Here is a 21,087-nt window from a genome sequence, read left to right as displayed (position 1 = left end):
AGAAAACAATGGAGGTACACACATACATACCACGTTCTTCTCTCAAAGAGACGGGCCCTTTTTTAAGATTCCAGAAGTAAATGTGGTTGTCACCCTGCTTTTGAGAGGATGAGGTGTGTTTTAAGCATGAACACACTTTCCTCCATGCACCAAGGATGCACCATGGGGGCAGTGCTACCGCCGCCTCCCCAGTCTCTGCTCAGGGTGGGGCAAGGGGAGCTCAGTTGTCTCCCGTATACACCGTCAACAGGCCAGGTGCTCAGAAGGAGGCTTCCAGGACTCGCTGTAGGCATTCGTCAGCAGGGTAGGCAGTGCCTCGTGCTGGTGGGCATCCAGCAGTAAGGGGGTCTTGCACTTCACTCCTTGGGCCCAGCCCCAGACAGAGGGGAAAGAGACACCTGTATCGTAACTCATGTATATTTATAGACACACAGAGACTCTGCAGTGCAAGGTGCAGAACTAGAAGGAATCATGGAAATAAGAGGGAAGACATTTGGTTACAACTGGCAGAGCCACCTCAAGCCTCAGCATTTCCTGCCGGAGCCCTCACTGACCAGACTCCTCCAGGGTCACTGCCACTGCGTTCCCCAGCTCATGACAGGGCAGACAGTGACAGAGCCTCAGAACAACCTCCCACTCCTTCCTCACCAGCCCAGGGGACGAGCTGTCCCAAAGCCTGAATGCGGGAACACAGAGGTGATTGAGCAGAAAGGGGGACAGGAACAATGGCCGCGGGTGAGCAGATATTGCGGGGCACCCCAGCAGCCCTTTCCACCTTAAAGAGGACGGCCATGGGTGTGCGGATGCTCCCGCGTGACCCAGCCGTCCTTTCCACCTTATAGGGGAATGGCCACAGGTGTGCGGATATTCCCGGGTGCCCCAGAGCCCTTTTCACCTTAAGGAGATTTTCACAGACTCATATCAGTCTCCAAGCTATTCAGTGAGGTTGGAGGAGTATCACTGTGGACCAACACCGATTGGCACCAAGTAAGGGCAATTTTATAACCATGTCTCAACCATGAAACAATCAGGTCTTTGGCCATCTGATCTAAGCTTTTTCTATAACAAAGTTGGATAATTAAGTTGAACTTTGGTTTTCCAAAGCTTGTTACAGAAACCACATCTTCCTAGGTGTGGCTCTGTGATGTCACGTGCACACAGCAGTAGCCAGGCTTGCCAAGACTCACGGCACATTACACGTTCACCTGAGAAGGCTGCTCAATCACTGAGGGCTCTGGCGTGCTCTGAAATGAATTTGCCACTTCGGCCTACACTCTACTCCCTTGTTTGGTTAAAGAAACCCAAAAAGCAGAATTTGTTTTGGCCAATCGCCTGCTGACCCAACTGCAGAGGTTTTCATTAGAGTACTTTCATTGCATCATAGAAAGCAAAGTCATATAGATCAATTCATGATTACCACTCCAAAGGTTTAGTAAATCTCCAAATAATCAGGCAAACATTTTAAGAAGCTACATTAAGGTTTACAATACTCAAAATTTAAAACTACATCCATACTTCAAAAAACCACCATTCCCATTTTAGATGGCCAAATGCATATGAGAAAGAAAGAAACGTGCTGAGCGCATTTTTTGGGTCATCTTATGGAGAAACTGCCACTTTAAAAATGGCTCTAGTTCCTGGCTCCAGATGGGTGTGGCGGGTTGTCTCACTCAATTTCAACTCCACCTGAAGCTGGGACACTAGAAATCCATTCCCAGACTCCAGGGCACAAGAATTCCCACTTCTGGAAACAGCCTGGAATGCAGACGTGTAGCAGAGAATTCTTTCCTGCCCACCCTAACCGTCCTCTGTGGAAGGCAACAGTCAAAGACAAGTCCACCCCCCTAGGCGCAACTGCACCACGAAGAACCACTTCAAGGTGGGAGGTGATTGATCAGTGGGAACAGACAGTTTAGCCAGTCACTTATAAGGCAGAGATGGGGGGTTTGAAGGCCTGTGTCTGGCCTTCTCCTCGGTAAATGGTCATCCGCCAGTCAGCCTAAGCCACATGGGAAGGGGCTTCTTGCAGTAAAAGTGGGGGCCTAGTTGTGGGGAGGGGGAATGTCTTAACCACCACTGTTTTACAGGATCACAGGGCTCAGGAAATGTTCAGTATTATCACACACCAAGGTTTTTACAGTCTGAAGAAAACTACAGTCCTAAGGTGTCAGTTCTCAAAGCCTTAAGTTCCTCCTGCTAAGATTCCCAGAGGGTCTCAACTTCTTGCACTGAACCCCAACATGCACAGGCACCTGCGTCTTCCTCCTGCAGCAAATGCACATGACAAGGCTGTGGCTCTGCTGCAGTAATGATGCCATGCAGCCCTAACACCGTGGCAGAGCAATGGCTCTGGCCTGAATGTCCCCAAAACCTCATGCTGAAACCATCTCCGATGGGATACATTAAGAGGTGGGACCTTTGGGAGGTCCTGCTCTCAGGACTGGGGTTGGTGTCCTTGTTGGAAGATGGAGGAGCCCTCCTGCTCCTCCACCATATGAGTCCCGATGAGACGCCTGCTGCCACGCAAGACCCGGTGAGATGCTGCCGTCTGTATGCCACAGGCCCTGGAACACCAGATGTGCAGGTGCCTTGACTTTGGACTGCCTTGACCTTGGACTTTTCAGCCTCCAGAGCTGTGAGCAATAAATGTCTCTTTACAAATCACCCAATCGACAGCAGCCGGACAGAGAGACAGTAATGTTACAACATGAGTCACTTTCTCAGTGGGCCAGAGGCCTCCCCGTGAGCCACCACCGTAAAGCAAGAACTCCCTGGAGGATGCAAAGGGGTTCACAAGGAATTCTACCCAGCACCAGGGTGTCTGTCCTTTCTCGTAGAAAGATAGCTGAGCCATGGCAGGAAACTACGGGGTGGGTGGGGCTGGACAGTAATGTGTCACCTGCTCATCTGAGCCTCAGTCTCCTGCCTCTCATCATGACAGCGGGGGTAACCCCCTCACCTGAGCTGTTGGGGGAGGTAAGAGTGTTGGGTGATTAACAATTGTTAGCTCCACAGAAATTAGGCAAAGAATCCGCCCCTACGTCTTATAAAACCAAACCAGCCCAGGAATTCCACATCACTACTAATTTGCATGGGAAAATGCTGGATTCTCATAAGTTCTGGCATGTCATTTGTATTGATAAAGTTTGCAGAGTTGTCATATACTAAGTATATAAAAAAGAAAAATAAATCATGTAATTTGGAGGTTGAAGCAGGAGAATCACTTGAGTACAGGCGGCGGAGGTTGCAGTGAGCCGAGGCTGAGCCACTGTACTCCAGTCTGGGTGACAGAACGAGACTCCATCTCAAAAAAAAAAAAAAAATGTGCTGCTTCATGCTAGTAAAGTGGGCAGATTCTACACGCCAACTCTTATTCAAAGGTCGCCTAACACTGACTCAGGAACTCTGGCCCTGATGTGCTTGGAGTTTTAATGCTAACAGTGTTAAAGACCACTCCCCCAGGAGCTCTGAACAAGTACTCCAGGTATACACTGAACAAGACCACACACTCTCTGACCGAAATCTAACTTCACAGACCCAAACTACAGAACCACAGAAGACACTGCTTCTGTCCAACTTTGTGTTCTGCCATCGTTTGTGTCCGTTATTTCCTACAAACCATCTCATTAGAATTTAGGGCACACAAAAGGCCAATAAAACAGGGTTACTTTTCAAAGGTTTGGAGGTGAAGAACAGATACACTGCATTAACTTCCTATTGCTGCTGCAACAAATTACCACAAACGCAAACCTCCTCTCAGCCCTGGAAGTCAGGAGTCCCAGGGCTGAAGTCAAGGGGTCAGTAGGTTGTGTTCCTGCCTGGAGTCTCCCAATTCATAGAGGCCACCATGCAGCTTGGTTCACAGCCCCACACCCCTCTGACCACTGCCCCGGCCTCAGCCCTGCACCCCTCCAGCCCCTGCCCCACCCTTGGCCCATGCCCCTCCGGCCCCCACCCCACCCCCGCCCTCAGCCCCACAGCCCTCTGGCCTCTATCTCATCCTCAGGTCTCCTCCTCTGAGGCAGACTCTCGTACTCCCTCCCATCAATGCACATATGAGGACACTGGACCCCACCTGGACAACCCAGGGTCCTCCCCCATCTCACTGTCCGTTACAGTCACATCTGCAAAGCCTCTTTTGCCATGGAAACTTCATTATACTAACAGTCATTTAACAAGTCCATTATAATGATGTAAAAATTGGCATTGTTTTCCTCCTAATGAACAGATCAGTCACCCATGTAACCTATAAATATTTAACTATTAAATATACAATACTGTAGGGGACAAAGATGAGGAAGACGGTTCCTTCCTGAAAGATGACTGGACCCTAGATGGAGGGATGAACATTCTGAACAGAATCAACCTAACTCAACATTTGAGTCCGAGAGGCCAAGCAGTAAGACTTTCAAAAAAGCAACCAGAAAGTCTGTACCGTGCCTGTAGTTCACAGCTGAGCCTGGCGTCATGAGCACGAGTGTGCAGACATGCATACCAGGCCCAAGTTTAAGATCAAATATAAAGAGCTTTCAACTGTAGTATTTAACTAGATCTTATTACACAATAGCTTCTGGATTACAGTTTTTGTCCAAAAAGTTCTCTGTAATTAAAGAAATTAATTTTCCCCTAAAAAACACTTCTCCATCTATCGTCCCATAAAAACTAAATGGGTATATTAAAGAAAAAAGACAAATGTTTGACTTCAGGGGTTTGCCTATGACTTGGATAAGCATGATTTTCTTCTGGCCAACCAGGGAGCAGCTGGACCAGACTGGAGGGAAGGAAAAACAAATTTCCACTCTGACCTCTCAGAATGTGGGTGTGGTGCTTCCCACACACCAGCCTCTGACAAAACTCAGCCCAAGGGTGTGGGAAAAGGCCGTCTACTTCTGAAAAATCTATAAAGTACAGACACATCAAAAGCTTCAGAAGACTGTAAAGTGCCAAGGAGACCACTGCACCCTTGGAGTTTACAGAAAATGGTCAGCATCACACGTGCCTGAGGTCTAGGTTCAGCTCCCAGCTGCCGCGACACCGTGAGCGCAGTCCTGGCTTCCCCTCTGATGCAGAGAGCTGGAAACTCCGCTGGCAGCACTCAGAGCTCAGAACATTCTAGATGAAAGCAACGTGTTCCTTTTAAAATGGGGAACCGGGGCAGCACAACTGAAGCTCTACGACTGTCTCAACTACTGGGTTTCGGGGTAGCATTAGGAAATCGTGAGAATCTAAATCTCAATTTCATACAGATTCCAAACTCACTGCAGGTTCCAGAATTTCCTGAAGCATTTTCCACTTTGTCACTCAGGATTCCCTTGCCAAAGCTAATAAAGTATAAATTCCTTACGGAAAAGCCACCATAAGCACCACCACAAATAAGATCAACTGACGCCCGCCCTTTGCACCAAACCTATAAACTCTTACTCACACAAGACTGTGCTGGAGGCAGCTCTCAGCTGAAGCCGAATCCGTGAGACTTCATTATCCCCATTTTGGATCGAGTGTGAAGACTGTCAGCAAACCAGGGCCCCAGTGTGAAGCAGAGAACAGATTCTCTGACACCTGCCTGAACATTTTCTTCCCACCTGTCTTGGATATTGAGCACCCTCAGAGCTACTGAGTCACCCATATTTGCAGGTCGTTTATCCAGCCACCAGGATAACATAATTATGCGATAAAAATGCCTTCTCAGGGCTTTGTCATACTCAACAAGGCAGCTCAGAAGGCTTGGTAAGCCCAAGAAAGGGGGAAGCGTCCTCCAAATAGACAAAGACCAAGGAAAACCGTGCAGACTCTCTCAAGACAGCAGAAACAGAGCCCGCTGTAGCCTTTCAGGCCCTGTTGGCCACAGCCCTGCGTTAGGTGGCACCATTTCCACAGATGCAGCCTGCTGGGCCCATTTGAAAGGTCCCGCTTGCGAGACACTCACCCCCACTTCCAGTTTCTGCAAGACCCGCTGTAACCCCACTCCACCCTGGGGGCCGACTGTTCAAGTTTTCCTGGCGAGACCCCTCAGAGCCTGCACAGCGTCTGAGACTGGGAAGCACCAAGGATCCAGAAACGCACAAACCCGTTCTCCTCATGTTGCTTTCTGGGTTCCAAGTTGTCTTAAGAACGAGTCTTGCATAAACCCTGGGCTGGGGAGCCAGCCACAGCCCAGCAGCACCCAGCTCATGTGCTCCACCCACCCCACAGAGGACCACGGAAGCCCCAGCACACTCTGTCCGCGGGGCAAGACACCAGAAACAGCCACAGTTCAGGGTTCTGCCACCCACCCCGCTGTCGTAATTACCTACTGTGATCTGAATTCTCATTGGTTGGGTAGGTGATCCCACAGCTCCGCTGCCCTAATTACCTGCTGGGATCTGAAATTGCATTGGTTGGGAAGGGGATCTCACTGCTCAAGCACTCCCTGCTGCCTCCGTGCAAACAACATAAAAAATCCAAAACCCCTCTTAAAGAACGTTTACTATAACCTCAAAACAAGACACATCACGAGACCAGGGAAGATACATACGCACATCTGACAGCTGGTGGGCGTCAGTGACCGACGCCACGGCTTCCGTGTGGCGTGTGAAGCGGGAGGCCTGTCACGGTGACTCAGGATGGGGTCTGAATAGGGGTCTTCCAAGCAACTAGGCAACCAGGACGCACACCCCAAAACCCAAGTCCCCGCAGTCATGTACCTGGCAGAAATGCTGCGTGGCCATTGACACCAGTTGTGAACCAAGACCGATCTGCGTCCTGTGGCCCTCACAACATCCGTACACGTCTGGGCCCAGCACAGGCACGCATGGCACCCTGCTCGCCTCCAGTGGAGCTCTCTCCTGCCAAGGGGGATGGCCCTGAAGTCCGTTGAGATTTCCAAAGCTCTACAAAGTCGTCCTTCCTCCTGCTTGTTCAGAAGACCTAAAGCCCTGAAGACACCAGTGAGAATTGACCTAGCCTCTTAAGGCAGCGCAAACACCTAAATACAGGAACGCTGGACCTCTCTGCCCTCGGGAGCAGCCAATAACCCACTGGGCTAAGCAGAAGGCACAGATGTCACATCCAGAAGCCAGTGGCGCTCACGTTTGCATTCCAGGAGCCGCCCATGTGAGTCCCTCCAAGGATTCCAAGTCCCACTTGATTGTTTTCATCGTATCTCTATAACATCAGAGACATTATATCTCATGGTATCTATGAGATTCTCTCTACTTTTATGAGCATATATGCTCCCTGACTTACCGTGGGATGAAACTGTTCCAATAAACCCAGCGTAAGCTGAAAATATCCTAAATAGAAAGTGCATTTGACATAATAGTTTCAACTTACAATGGGTTCATCCAGAGGCAGCCCATCTCGGGCCGAACAATGCACTGAGTGTGACTAGTTCACACCATCACAAGGTTGAAAAGAAAAATCACAAATGTAACCATTGTGAGCCAGGGACCATCTGTATTGTGGCTCCTGTCTTCAGAGACAACAGAAACCTCTTCTTAGACAAGAATCACAATTTATAATCCTCAAAATGTTAAACTTAGTTTAACAATCTACAGATTCAAACGAAGCCAAAGTAGGCCCACAAGACCGTTTGTGCCATTCGCTAAGACACACAACTCTGTAATAACCCTCATCACAGCCCCTCAGGGTGAGTCCCAGAGGCGGCTGTGGCTTGTAGCTACAGACACTAACAAAACCAAAATCAGAGTACGCAGGTGCAGTCAAGTCATATGACTTCTCCACTAGCATATGCACAAATGTTTATCAGCAAATCTGATCTTTGCTTTACCTCCCTCCCATGACCTAAAAAGGAGTCCACCACACACACACACCACACTTCAAAAACATAATTCGTACTTGCTTTCAATTCTGGGCATTTAGAATAAACCTAATGGGTGATTAAACCTCTCCTCCAACCCATTGCTTAGTCTTCTTAGAGGATGAAGGATTTTGCGTAACACAAGTCAGCATATAAAAGATCTTGTATAGAAACAAACTTTCAAGTTGTCCTCATTATAGGGATTCAACTAATATACAAAGGACCCAACACACAGCACAATGTCTATTAGAAGAATGATTAATTTGTTCCCCTCAAAATCCTAATATCTACACAGAAAAAATACCCGATACACATTTTATCATTCTTTACCAGTATAGTCATACAAAGGAGTATCACAAAAGCAAAAGAACACATTTGGTTTCACTCGCAGTTCTAAATTTAATATAAAATTGCTAAAACCACCAAGACAAACATGACTATGAAATATGTAACGATCTTCACCTAAATTCAAGTCACCATTCAACCACCAATACCTCTGCTCTCCTTACAGGAACTTTCCAAAAGTAAATTCTGGAATTAACAGGACAAATTTTTCTAGTGATAGAAAGTAGGAAGAAATTGGTTGAAGGTGGTTCCTTGGCTGTCAAACTTTTTCTCCATAATAGTTTGTAAAATAAAAGCATCAAACAGATCTTTACATTAACTTACAATCTATCAAGCAATACTGGAGCAAGCTTTAAATATTAGCCACATTCTGACAGGGCTGACTCACATTAAATCACCATCAGTCTCATGTCTTGCAGCATCCACAGCTCATCTTCTCAAAACCACTTAAGATTTCATAATTAACTCAATTAAACAATCTAAGTCCTCTCCTTGATCATTGACATGAAGGGATAATTTTCCCCCAAAATAGTACCTCTTTCCTTGACATGATTTAATCTGTAGTTAGAATATTTAACAGGATTTCTTTCCTTCTTAGAAAATAAAATATACACCTTTCCAATAAGAAAAACACTAACTGATAATGCTATAGCTTAACCAGGTCAAAAGGGTTTTTTTTTTTTTTTTTTTTTTTTTTTAAGTTAAAAAAAGAACCTAACTGCATCTTTGGACCTTATGTGAGGTAGTGTCCAGGGTCACTGGGATCCCCACTTGGTCAGTGCAGCTGGGTACCAATTAAAGACAGAAACCCAAGGGTTCACTCGAAGCCCCTTCCCAGCTCTTCATCCTAGTGGAAACCATGGGCACAAAGGAAAGCGGAGCACAAATTCCACGGAGGACTTTGGGGAATGGCTGCTTGAGAACATCAAAGTGGCTCACGTCCCCCGAGTATAAAGCCAGTGACTGCTCTCAGCTTCAATGCAGCACCATCCACAGCAGCCAAGATCTGGAATCACCTGAGTGCCCGTCAACAGGGGATGAAGGGAATGTGGCCCGAACATTCACAGGAGCAATACTCCACCATACAGCTGAGATCCCTGTCATCCGAGACAGGATGGATGGAGCTGGAGGACATTACGTTAAGCAAACGAGCCAAGCAAAGAAACGGAGCATGTTCTCACTCATAAACAGGAGCTGAGAGCAGATCTCATGGAGGCCAAGAGTAGGTGGTCAACAGGGCCCAGCAGAGTCCACTCATAAGCAGGATAGGCAGAGGCTCGTATCGGGCACAAACACACAGCCTAATGGGAGCACAAGACCTACTATTGATAAATCACCAGGGGGATGGCAGTGGGTCATCTACTGTGTATTTCAAAACAGCTAGGAGAGAATAACTTGAACATTACCAGCATAAGGAAAAGAAAATATTTAAAGTGAAAGACATCCCAAGTACACAGATTTCATCAATATAGGGATGAATCAAGATATCACATGCACTCTGAAAATATGTACACATATTATGTATCAACAAAAACAAAAACCAATGACAGAACCATTTGCGAAGCATGTGCAGGAGAAGAATGGGAAGCCTGACATGGTGTGGCTGTGTGTCCCCACCCAAATCTCATGCTGAACTCTAACCCTTTGTTGGAAGTGAGCCCTGGTGGGAGGTGACTGACTCATGGGGGTGGTTTCTAATGGTTTAGCACAATCCCCCTAGTGCTGTCCTCATGAAAGTTCTGAGATCTGGTTGTTTGGAGGTGCATGACACCTTCCCCTTCACTCTCTCTCCCCTTCCAGCCATGTGAAGACATGCCTGTCTCTCCTTCACCTTCCACTCTGTTTCCCCAGAAGTAGAAACCTGTACAGCCCACAGAACTGTATGCCGATTAAACTTTTTTTTTCCTTATTACCCAGCCTCAGGTAGTTCTTTATAGCAGTGGAAGAACAGTACAGTCCTCAGGACCAGCAATGTTTTCCTTCTACCCAGCAGCCAACAACGTCCCACACCCTAGCTGGTTTTCCAAAGCCTTTGCCAGAATGCCGAGGCTGTTTTGGGGATACGGACTTTCCCCATCTCTGGCAAACCAGATGGGGCATCCTATTTGCCTCTTGCCACCTTTCTCAGACAAACCCCACCTCTGAAATATCCTCCGCCAGGGGCCTCCTTCAGCAGCAACAAAGCTGAGTATTCCTTGCACTTCCCTTCTTCTGAACAAGTAAACATCTTAAGCTTATTTTTCCATCTTCCCAGCTCATTGAAAAAAATATCTTATGCTTTCTATTTTCCTAACACACACACACGGAAGAGAAGTGCCGTGAGGGCAGGGGCTCTTGCTTTCCTGGATCTGAGCCTGGCCCTCAAACACTAGCCGAATTCATACTGACACGATATCCAGAAGCAGAAATGCAAATATCCCCACGACTTCAAATACCCTAAGGATCTAACAGGCCGAGTGGCCCATGTAACTATGGTTTGTGCTAGGCCATTCAACTGGTGTTTTAATCCCTGTCCAAGTGAGCTCTTTAATTTTGGGTCTTTTCAGACAGCTGTTTGTTGTTGTTGTTGTTCTGTTTTGTTTTTATTAAAGGCATCTATTACAGTTACAATCAAGAATATCCCAGGCCAAGTGTGGTGGCTCATGCCTGTAATCCCAGCACTTTGGGAGGCCAAGGTGAGCGAATTAAATGAGGTCAGGATTTCAAGACCAGCCTGGCAAACATGTTGAAACCCCATCTCTACTAATACAAAAATGAACCAGCCATGGTGGCAGGCACTTATAATCCCAGCTACTCAGGAGGCTGAGGCAGGAGAATGGCGTGAACCAGGAGGTGAGGCTGCAGTGAGCCAAGATCGCGCCACTGCATTCCAGCCTGGGCAACACAACAAGACTATCTCAAAAAAATAAAAATACACCAATACACCCAGTTAGTTCTTCACCAATGTCAGATACTTCAGTTTAAAGAAAAATAATATGAATGTATGTTTGTAAATTTCAGTGTTGAATTTAACCGTATCTTTTAAGAAGATATGAAGATAGAAGTTCCCCAAGGATCGGGCGAGAAAAAAGCAGTTAAGAAAATGTTAAAACCTCAGGAGAAAAACAAGGATGGGCTAAGACCTCAAGGCAAAACTTTTTCTTTGCACTTTGATTTCAAAAGAACAGAGATGCCCAAAATATGAACTCTCCCATCTGCATTTTATATTCCTCTATGTCCTTTGAAAGGCTGGAGATGGGATCCCAGGTTCCAAAGTGCCCGGCCAGGGCTCACATCAGGCCGATTCCTCTACGTCCTTTGAAAGGCTGGAGATGGGATCCCAGGTTCCAAAGTGCCTGGTCACGGCTCACATCAGGCGACATCTTTCACAGCCGTTTACTCCCCTGACTGTGCCTAGAGAGCTCTGTGGCCCAATTTACACAAAAAGGTCCTAATTTACACACGTTCATCACTTTGAGCAGAGTCTCAACAAATGAGACAAATATTGACACTCCACAGAAGCAAGTATTCTCTCCCAAAAAATTAAGTGTCAGGTTCCCATAAGCCAGGCAGCTTGGTTACAGAAAGCACTGGCTGACTTGCTGGTTTAATGTTAAATGCATTTAAAATGTTAAGTGATCTGGCCCCCCTCCCAGTGGGTGTGTACGTTGAGCTGGTTGCAGTAGTGATGCACAGACCACGTGGTTTTGCTTCAAGCAGAGCACCCCACACCCAGGAAGAGGCCAAAGGACGGCATCGAGGTCTAGGACAGTTCTAAGGAGAGCTGTAGGCTCAATGCCTCATCTGCAAATAGTCTCTCATTTCAGAGGAAATCACTGAACAGAGTTCGTAACACATGAATTTTAAAAATTCCTATTTCTAATTTCATCCCATTAGAACTTTTGAAGAACAGATGTGCATCTGCTCCAAGTCAATGAGAGGACACTCAAGACAGTCCCTCACAGGTCCTCGGCCTCCGCCTCTCACCTAGAGAACGTCAGCTCAAGCCAATCGCAGCACAGTGCGATTTTCTATAATATGCACGCCTGCATCTGAGCTGAGATGTCAATGTCTGGAATGTGCCTGCCAGGCCCAGGAAGAACTGCAGCAGCTGTGGGGACATAAGCCGCTAAGGAATCCGATTTGGAGGGAACTCGAGGCAACGAAAACTAGTTCCACTGGTTTTTCTTAGCAAGGTTTGACCAGGCAAACTGTTATCACTGTTGCTAATTCATGGTAATTGGGATGGGGACTTAACAGTAAGTAATTAGAGCAATTCTAGAATTTGCTACTCAGTTACAATGGCACAGATTCCTGAGAATGGAAGAACTGTTGCCCAGGAATAGAGTTCAACAGGTCCTCCCCATGCCCCAGGAAACATGACATTTCCATGCACCCCTGCTTTGTTCCCCCGCCACCTGATCTCAGCCGTCTGATGGCATCACTCCCCAGAGCTGGAAACACCTGACCTCTTGTCACCCTCCCATCTGCCCTGCTTTCCTCCAGCCCGGGACATTCAGGGATGCCCACATACAGGACCAGGAAACCAGGGTTATCCTAAACCAGTGCCTGCATTCAAAGTCCTCCATGGCAGGACAATCACCAATGGCCAATACTCCCAGAACCTTCCACCTCAAAACGGGAGCACATCTGGATTCAAGCTGACAACGCTGCATTCTCTTTGCCATGTACACATGGAGGCATGTCAGGTTCCACCTAAAGGTATCAGGTTTCACTCTGGTCAGGAGCCCAAGCCTAGTCACTCTGCATGATCTCAATTCACCATCCACAGAGAAGCCTACAGTTTTCCTCTGGTGCACGGTGTGGATGGTGGATGCATTTCCCCTGAAGACTCGGAGACGGGCTCCTGGCCAAGGAGGCCAGTCACCCCAGCCCCTGCAAGACCCAGATATGCCCCTCTGCTGTCTGCACACAGTACCCAAGTCTAGCAGTGCTGACTCTGTGGTGGGATAGCTCTGGGCCTGCAGAGGACACAGGGCACAGGAACCGTGCAGCCTGGCTGGAGCCAGAGGCCTAAGGGATCCCCACGAGGCTCTCCAGCCAAGGTGCCTTCACCACAGGCAGAGCCATTCAAGAGAACTGCCTGCTGAACCAGAAACGTCCCAATCTGCTGAGCCAACACAGAAAGACAACAGCCACCTAACAGCTGCTGAGCCCCAAAACGTGGCCACTGGGCCTGAAGGGCTGAATCCGGAATTTAATGTGTGAAGCTCTTTTCAAATGTGTTTGGCTATGTTATCAAATCTTTATTCTAATTAAATTTACAGGAGCCTCTGGCTATGGGCTCCCTTGTCGGGCATCACAGCTCCAGGGAGTAAGAATGGGAAGGAGAGGCCCAGAGCCTCTCTGCATTCTCCACCCTAATTCAACACGTCATCATAAGGAAAGGCACTCCAGCAGCAGAAGTGTGCACGGGAAGAACTGGGTTGGCCCTGATACAAGCATGACCCCCATGGCATCACAGCTGCCTCAGCCAACAGGCAAGACAATATGCCCACCTGGACAGGTCACCAGATGTGATGATGCACCCCAAGCCCTAGTCCCACAGCAGCCAGAGACCACCCGCTGCTCGTCCCGGGTGAAACAGGCAGAGCTGTCCGAGCCCTCAAAAGCAGAAAGAATTAAGGAGGCAATTCCCACGATTCCCACGACACACACGACACTCCTCGCAGACAGACACAGGCTTCGCTGTGAAAGTGCAGAGGACGGTGCAGTCCCTAGGCGGGCTGCTTCTTCCAACGATCAGGGAAGAAACTAGATCTGTTTCCTTGTAGGAGAATCATCTGCACCGCGATTAGACAGAAGGTGGCTGATGTTATCAAATCATCAAGCACCGCACGGCTCTGTCTCCAAGGAGGACCTGGAAACTTGCAGCCACCCGAGTAGGGACCGCAGTGTTAATGGAGACACGGGTGACTGAGGTCTGGCTTCCTCAGGGAAGCTAAATTTGAACTTTCATCACTGAGGAATTGGTCATTTACAGTCACTCACCCTCAAGGCAGAAGAGGGCTCAAGACACTGCACCAGACTTCAACACTCAGGGTTAGGGTCAAATTCACAGGTTTTACAAAATGTATTTACTAGGGATGCCAGAAGAGATGTAGTTTCACCCCCCTCCCCCCAGGGTTTGCTTAGCCCCTTCACCAGTGGATCTCACCAACGGATGACACATCCACGCCTCGTCCATGGCAGCACAGAAAACCACTCGGAAGACAGCCACTCCCACCAAGCTTCCTGGCTTTAGTGTTTAAAATCTCCATCGTTTAAAATCTGTATCTCATACGTGAGATTACACTCCTCTGAACAACAGACACTGCGACTGTCATTTCGCCCAAAAGGGCTTCAGGAAATGACACGTGGCACAGACGCCAGAGGTCGCCGGCCGCCTTACTCTAGCCTAATTCCCTTGTGCCTCTATACGGCTTCACAGATACAGCCCAGTCACCTTAATGACCATATGAGAAGCTCAGGGAATAGATGAACTCAGTGCTGAATTTTTCTGTTTATCGCCCTTTTGTTTTATCCAGAAGACAGCTGAGAAAGGCTGGGGCAGATCATCTCCTCGAGTGTAATGACTCCAGCCACTTCTCTTCACCCCAGGTCACCCCTCAGTCACACGCTTTTGAGAAACCAAAGCAATTCTGTTCCCTTCACTCTGGGTTCCAAGCACTAAATTCCTCTGTTTTATCAATTAGATTATCAAGCAGCCGTTTGTAATCTGGACTGCAATCTGATACAAAATTTAAAGCTAATTTAGGTTGCGGTAATGCTCCTATTTACGTTATAGACAAGGCATGAATGAAAACTTTATTCTGTTCATAGGACCAATTTGGTAAACAAATCAATTATTCAAGCAATGATTGTCTACAGTTAGATGCAAATCACTTTGCTCATAAAAGGTATTCCAGTAGGAAGTTTTAAATCCATGGTATTTCCCGAGCGTGTGTCTGCACCTTCCCCGAGTGCACAGCAGGACTTCCCAGGGCATCCCATCAGCAGACCCACTGAAGAGAATAAGCCCACAGCCCCCAGCCCAGGAATCAAGTCCGAGCCCCAGCAGCCCCTCGTCCAGCCGGGGCTTCCTCACCAGCACAGCACCCAGAGGTCTTCCAGGTTTAATGCCATGTGTGCGTGGAAAGTAGAGTGCTGGAAAGACCACAGCTGACATTCTACAAATGCAAATTCCCTCTTGGAACAGCCCAACAACCCTCTGTACCTTCCCCAAAGTACCCATGCCAGGCAGGCGTAGACAGTCTAATGGGGTACCTAGGAATCAGCATTTAACACGATTCTGATGAATAAAAAAGTTGAGAGGCCAATCAGCGAGAGGCTGCCGTGGCCTCCACTTATTTGCAGGCTCTGAAGGGACACAGACACAGGTAACAGGCCAGACAGGACAGGACAGGGATGGGGAAGTGGAGGGCCAATTCCATGGACCACCAACCACCCCGCCATCCCCACTGAGACTCCATGATTTAAGGAGAGGCAAAACCAGGGAGAAAAGATGCCCGCATCACTCGAGGGACTGAGATTTCACCTAAAGTGCACAGCATATGGCTGAGGGCCAAGGTTGGGCAAGCCGAGAGCACAGAACGGGGTTCACAGGCCCAGAGGTGCCACCCACACCCCGTGCAGACCTCCCAAGCACAGCCTGTGTCTCCTGCCTGGTTTATTTCCTTCCCCCATTCTACTGTGTTGGTTTCTCAACCACCCCCCACCACCACACACCCCTCTCTACAAGCTTGGTGAACTGAAAAGAGCAGGGGGGGTTAAGATCTGGGCTCTCGGGCCAACGTCCTGCCTGAGACATTAGTTCCAACCCACCCAGCTGTGATGTAAGCCCGAGATTTCTCAAATGGGAGAAAGGAAGGTGACTGAACCCACTTCCCAGGACGGCTGTGGAGACTGAGATCACATATAGCCACACCTCAGCGTCCAGCACACGTGGGACCCCGGCCGTGTTGCCCCTCATGGGAATCCCTCTATGCCCCGTCTGCTACCAGAGCCAACTCCCAGCAGTAGCTGTGGAGGGTGCATCCTCTATTCCCACTCCACTCACCTCCCATCGCTCCCCGCAGTGACCTGCCACACAGCGGCCAACAGCAAATCCGGCCCCATTGGATAACCAACCACACCCCCCACCCCCACTTTGGGGCGTCTTCCACTTGCAGTTCCGAAGCAGAGCGAGAAACCGCCCTCAAGGGCGCTCACCTGTTCCTTATTGCACGTAATTACCTGCCACGCAGGGCCACCAGCAAACCCAGCTCCACCATCCAGGTTCTGGTGGGTAACTGCCTCCCTCTCCCGCTTCCTCCTGGGGAGTCTGGGAGGCTCAGAAACTGCCCTCCAAGGGCACTCATCTTTTCCTTATTGCACTAATACCTCCTTTACAGAAATCCACTTTGACTTCCAGCACTGCAGGTGTGACAATTTAGGAATCTTATTTGTAAGCTCCAAGAGCTTGAGGTCACGTACACCTCACCAGCATCGCAGAGACCCAGCAGTGTCCCACTGTATTTACGATTCCAAAATACTCCTTCAAAATGCTACTGGCATTTGATTTGCGCATAAAATGCTAAAAATCTTCAAGTGAAACCAGTATCTTCAACAGTTTGATTCAATCATAACATGCGAGTTATACATCTGCCAAGTTATAAAGCCTCATGCATTTATAACATCTTATGTATGGTCAAATGGTTCATTAACATAAATTACGAGAATCTCTAAGGAATGGGTTTTTTTCTGGCATTAGATGACCAAAGAAAACTGGGTTCTGGCGGGCTTGCGGGCCTGTAAAGACAGACATATCTGCTGACACAACCCAGCTCCTTCCCACTGACGTGGCCTCATCCCAGGCCCCTCGCCCGGACGCCTGAAGGCCCCTGGAGGAGCAAGCTGACCTGCCCACATTTCTCAAATGCACAGCTTTTGTTCACACTGCAGATGGAGCTCAAGGCACGAGCAGGCCACCACACAGAATACCACACAGCGTCCACGCCAGGTGACGGTGATTTTCACTCCATCCCAATGCCCCATGTATGAGTTTACAGCCATGCTACTAAACGGATTTTTAGACTCTCAAGACACACTTTGTTTGCTTTTATGCACCAAAGTTAAAAGACTATCACTCAGATATAGGCTCTGAAACTGTGGCATAATCATTTGGGAACAGAGCCTCTGCCAGATCAGGATAAGCACTTGGGACAACACCCCGTGACCTCGGTCCACACAAAGCCATCCAGACCAGAGGCCTCCCGCACAGCTCTGTAATTTCTGTGGATTTCTGTAAATGAGGTATTAGTGCAATAAGGAACAGATGAGTGCTCTTGGAGGGCAGTTTCTGAGCCTCCCAGCCACACGGCCACATTCAGGCTGAAGCCACACCACCTCCAGAAACACTGTCCGTCGCCGAGGTGTGCCTGGCTTCTCCCTTTTTCCAGAACTTAACAAAACCTGAAAGGACAGGTCTGTGTAGAAAAACACAAACTACTTGCGATTCCTCTGCCCAGTTCAGGCTGTAGGAAGCTCGTTTCAGCCCTCACCGTGTTCTGACCTTGGTTCCCATAAGAAATAAAGTCAGAATTCTGGTCCCTGTCTCCTGGGCAGTGTGGCAGGCATACATACCTTCAGTTACATGAGGAAAGGCGTGGCGAGCCCCCTTCCTTCAGTAAAACTGCACAGTTCCCAGAACCCTGACGCCATCCCCCTCACGCCACTGTGAACACCTGGACACAGCACATTTCAATGCGTGCACCTTCGTGGGCTGGTTTTCTATTTCTCCATTAAATCACCCCAAATTTAGCGTCCTAAACACTGACTTATTTTCTCCCATTTCTGAAAGCTGGAGTCCAAAACAGGTCCCACCAGCTAACGTCGAGGTGTCGGCAGGGCTGGCTCTGGGGAAGCGACCGTCTCCTTGCCTCCCACAGCCTCTAGAGGCTTCCGCATCCCCTGGTCCATATGGCACCTACTGTCTTCAGGACCCACAGCGGCCCTGATGGCCCCGCAACAGGAAGACGCAGAAAGTCAGGAGCCCGGGCTCCAGTGCTAGGGCCAAGCCTCACCACCCTCCCAGCTCCTCACACGCTCCCGTGCGAGCTAATATAGATTCCACTTTAACTAGTATCACCTGTGTAAGGGGTAAGTGCCCAGCTGTGAACTGGTTAACCTCGCTCACACAGACCCTGGGAATAAACTCACAGGCCATGGACCACTCCACAAGCAATGAGTGACCACCTGCTTGGGGACCTCCATGGCCCAGCAGAGCCCTCCTTTGCCTCCCCGTGCACTCAGGGTCTGCAGCGCCAGAGGGCCCTGGATAAAAAAGACAGCTCCCATGTCGGGAGGCACCCACCAGAGGTTGGGTTCCCGGTACTATAAGTAGCCCAGGTGGACAGGCCACGCCCCGTGCAACTCCATCACAAGAATAACAGCTGCACGTGGCTAGTGCACAGGTGGCCACCCCTCGGCCCAGCTGGCCACGCCTAGCACATCACCGCCGTGATGTCCAATCAGACTCAGCTGCTGGCACAGTCCAGGTATCGGCCCCCAAGAACATTCTGGATCACAATTCACAGTACTGATTGCGATCAGGGCCACACGTGGCTGAATGTATTTACAGGAGGACGCCACAGCCGATCTGGCTGGACTGAGAACATTTCCCACTGTACATTCTTACAACACCATTTTATTTGCACTTTATTAAACTTTTATGGCTTTTTTCTGCCTATCTACTTTATGGGAGTGTTTCTTGTTCTTATGACTGCAGTGATACTTTAAGTTACAACTATTAATGTGTAAAATTAGTTTGGAAGTCGCCTTATCATTAAACATTTCACAAGCAAGCAGTCAGAGGCACCTAACTCGGAGGCCTCTTTTCTTCTCTGAGCCAAACCTACATTAGACTCAAAGAAAATGGCACACGGAGAGGGGCTGGATCTCTAGCGCCCACTCCTAGGGGGCCTCCTGGGGAGCAGATATGGAGGGAGAAGCCCTGGGCTATGGCACCGTCTTACTAAAGCAAAGTCCATTTGGATAAATGTAAGTGCCAGACTTAAGAGATTAAGCAAACCATAAAAAGAAACCACTAACCACAGCTTCTCCAAAACAGAACTAAACTCCCTTTAGTTTGAATTGGAAAAGCAGAAGTGATGATCAGGATACAAAAAAAATGACAAAGTATCTGAAACAGGAGAATAATCAAGGGTCTCTCTCTCTTCCTGTGTGAGTGGGAGCCTCGCATCTAAGCTGGATTTAGAAGGTTACTACTTTGGACTGAAAGTTATCCCCAACCCCAGTTTGTAAGCAAGTGGAGCAGAACTCTTCAATTATTTCAAAGTTTAGCGGTAAAGCTCTGCAACTCTCACAACCATTTTAATTGGTGTGAATTTTAAAGTGACTCAATCTGTTAGCTGGAGTATCTAACGGCTTAACCATGGGGTCATGTTGGAAAATTATTCCAATTGCTTTTGTTTTCCTACTGAAGATGCATTTGAATGTTCTTGTAGTTTGCAGTTGGCTGGTTCTGATGTTCGGTCTGAGGAGGCCCAAGTAACCGGAGAGGAAGAATCTGAAACCTCAAGACACTCTAGTGCTGTCTGGGGAGATGGAGACCCCAACCCGAGAGCCACTGACGGACTCAGCACGGGCGCAGGGCCGCCAGAAGCATCGGGCCACGTATTTGCCGCTTACAAAACAACATAAGCACACACCCCCAGGTGTGTACACATGCCCTGTACACGCTAATGTCTGTCTATGCTAACACCAGCACACACCCCCAGGTGTGTACACTTCCTCTGTACACGCTCACGTCTGTCCATGCCAACAGCACACACCCCCGAGGTGTGCACACACACTCTGTACACATCTGTCCCTGCCAATGCCAGCACACATCCCCAGGTGTGCACACACGCTCTGTACACACTCACATCCCTCCCTGCCAATATGAGCACACACCCCCAGGGGTGCACACACACACTCTGCACATACTCACATCTATCCCTGCAGCCTGAGTCAGTCACAGAGAGGCAGAGGAGGAGTAGGAAGGACGTAATGGGCACTGAGATTCTGGGCCGGTTCCCCTCTCTACCTCGGGAGAGACCCCTCATGTGATCCTGCTGTCACTCACCGTTCCGCCTCCATCCTCCATCCTCCCACCGGGATCAGGAGGACGCCCACTGCACAGAGCTGTGATGAGGATGAACAGAAGATTGCAAGAGCTCACGCCAAGGTGCTGAGCACAGGGCCTATGGAGTGCTTCTTTCTGCTGTGGCTGACATCATCAAACAAGAGGCTGACACGGCTTCCGCAGAGAATGTCACTCGCTGAGAAACTGAAACGTGTGACCTAGGAGCCTGTGAAGGTCTAAGAACAAACCAACAAAACAAACGGCTTTGTTTATTTTTCAAACACCATGGCCTGTTTTTTCGTTTTTCTCATGCTGTACTTTGAGTATCATTTAGTTTAATTTCAAAGTAAGTCCAACAAATACACAAAATCACAGGACTGAGCATGGAGCATTGTTTCACTTCATGTCCTCCAGCCTTTAGGGCACATTAAGGAAAGACATGATTCCAGGACTCCCAATAGAAAGGCTGCCCTGAGGCACCTGCTGGGGCAGCCAAATTGCAGCTGTTGATGCTGCCCCCAAGCTGCTTGGATGAAGCACAAGATTCCAGAGGTCTCTTCTCTTCTGCCCTTCACCCAGGAGAGAAGGTGGAGGGAGAATGGTGAGAGAAAACAGGAAGAAGGAGGGGGGAAGGCGGGAGAGAGGAGGGGGGAGAGAAGGAGAGAGGAGGGCCAGGGAGGGAGAGAGGAGGCAGGAGGGAGGGAGAGGAGAGGAGAGAGGGAGAGGAGAGGGGGGAGGGAGGGAGAGGAGAGGGTGGAGGGAGGGAGAGAGGATGAGGGAGAGAAGGAGAGAGGAGGGTGGAGGGAGGGAGGAGGGG

At 48.9% G+C, this 21,087-nt stretch overlaps 1 long non-coding RNA gene across 2 annotated transcripts in view; it reads right to left on the bottom strand.

The window, feature by feature from the left end:
* The window catches only part of LOC139361181 (uncharacterized), a 99,768-nt gene extending 79,178 nt beyond the window's left edge, over positions 1-20,590 (bottom strand). Inside the window, exon 1 of one of the 2 annotated variants that reach the window (XR_011618749.1) lies at positions 20,271-20,590. This is a non-coding gene — a long non-coding RNA (uncharacterized lncRNA). The remainder of the gene's footprint in view (positions 1-20,270) is intronic. The other variant, XR_011618751.1, reaches the window with a different exon arrangement.
* Positions 20,591-21,087: the final 497 nt, after the last annotated feature.

This window comes from Macaca nemestrina, assembly GCF_043159975.1.
Source record: "Macaca nemestrina isolate mMacNem1 chromosome 14 unlocalized genomic scaffold, mMacNem.hap1 SUPER_14_unloc_2, whole genome shotgun sequence".
In the NCBI taxonomy this organism is placed as follows: domain Eukaryota; kingdom Metazoa; phylum Chordata; class Mammalia; order Primates; family Cercopithecidae; genus Macaca; species Macaca nemestrina.
The sequence above is the reverse complement of the archived record's forward strand: the minus strand, read 5'-3'. Positions and strand labels throughout refer to the sequence as shown.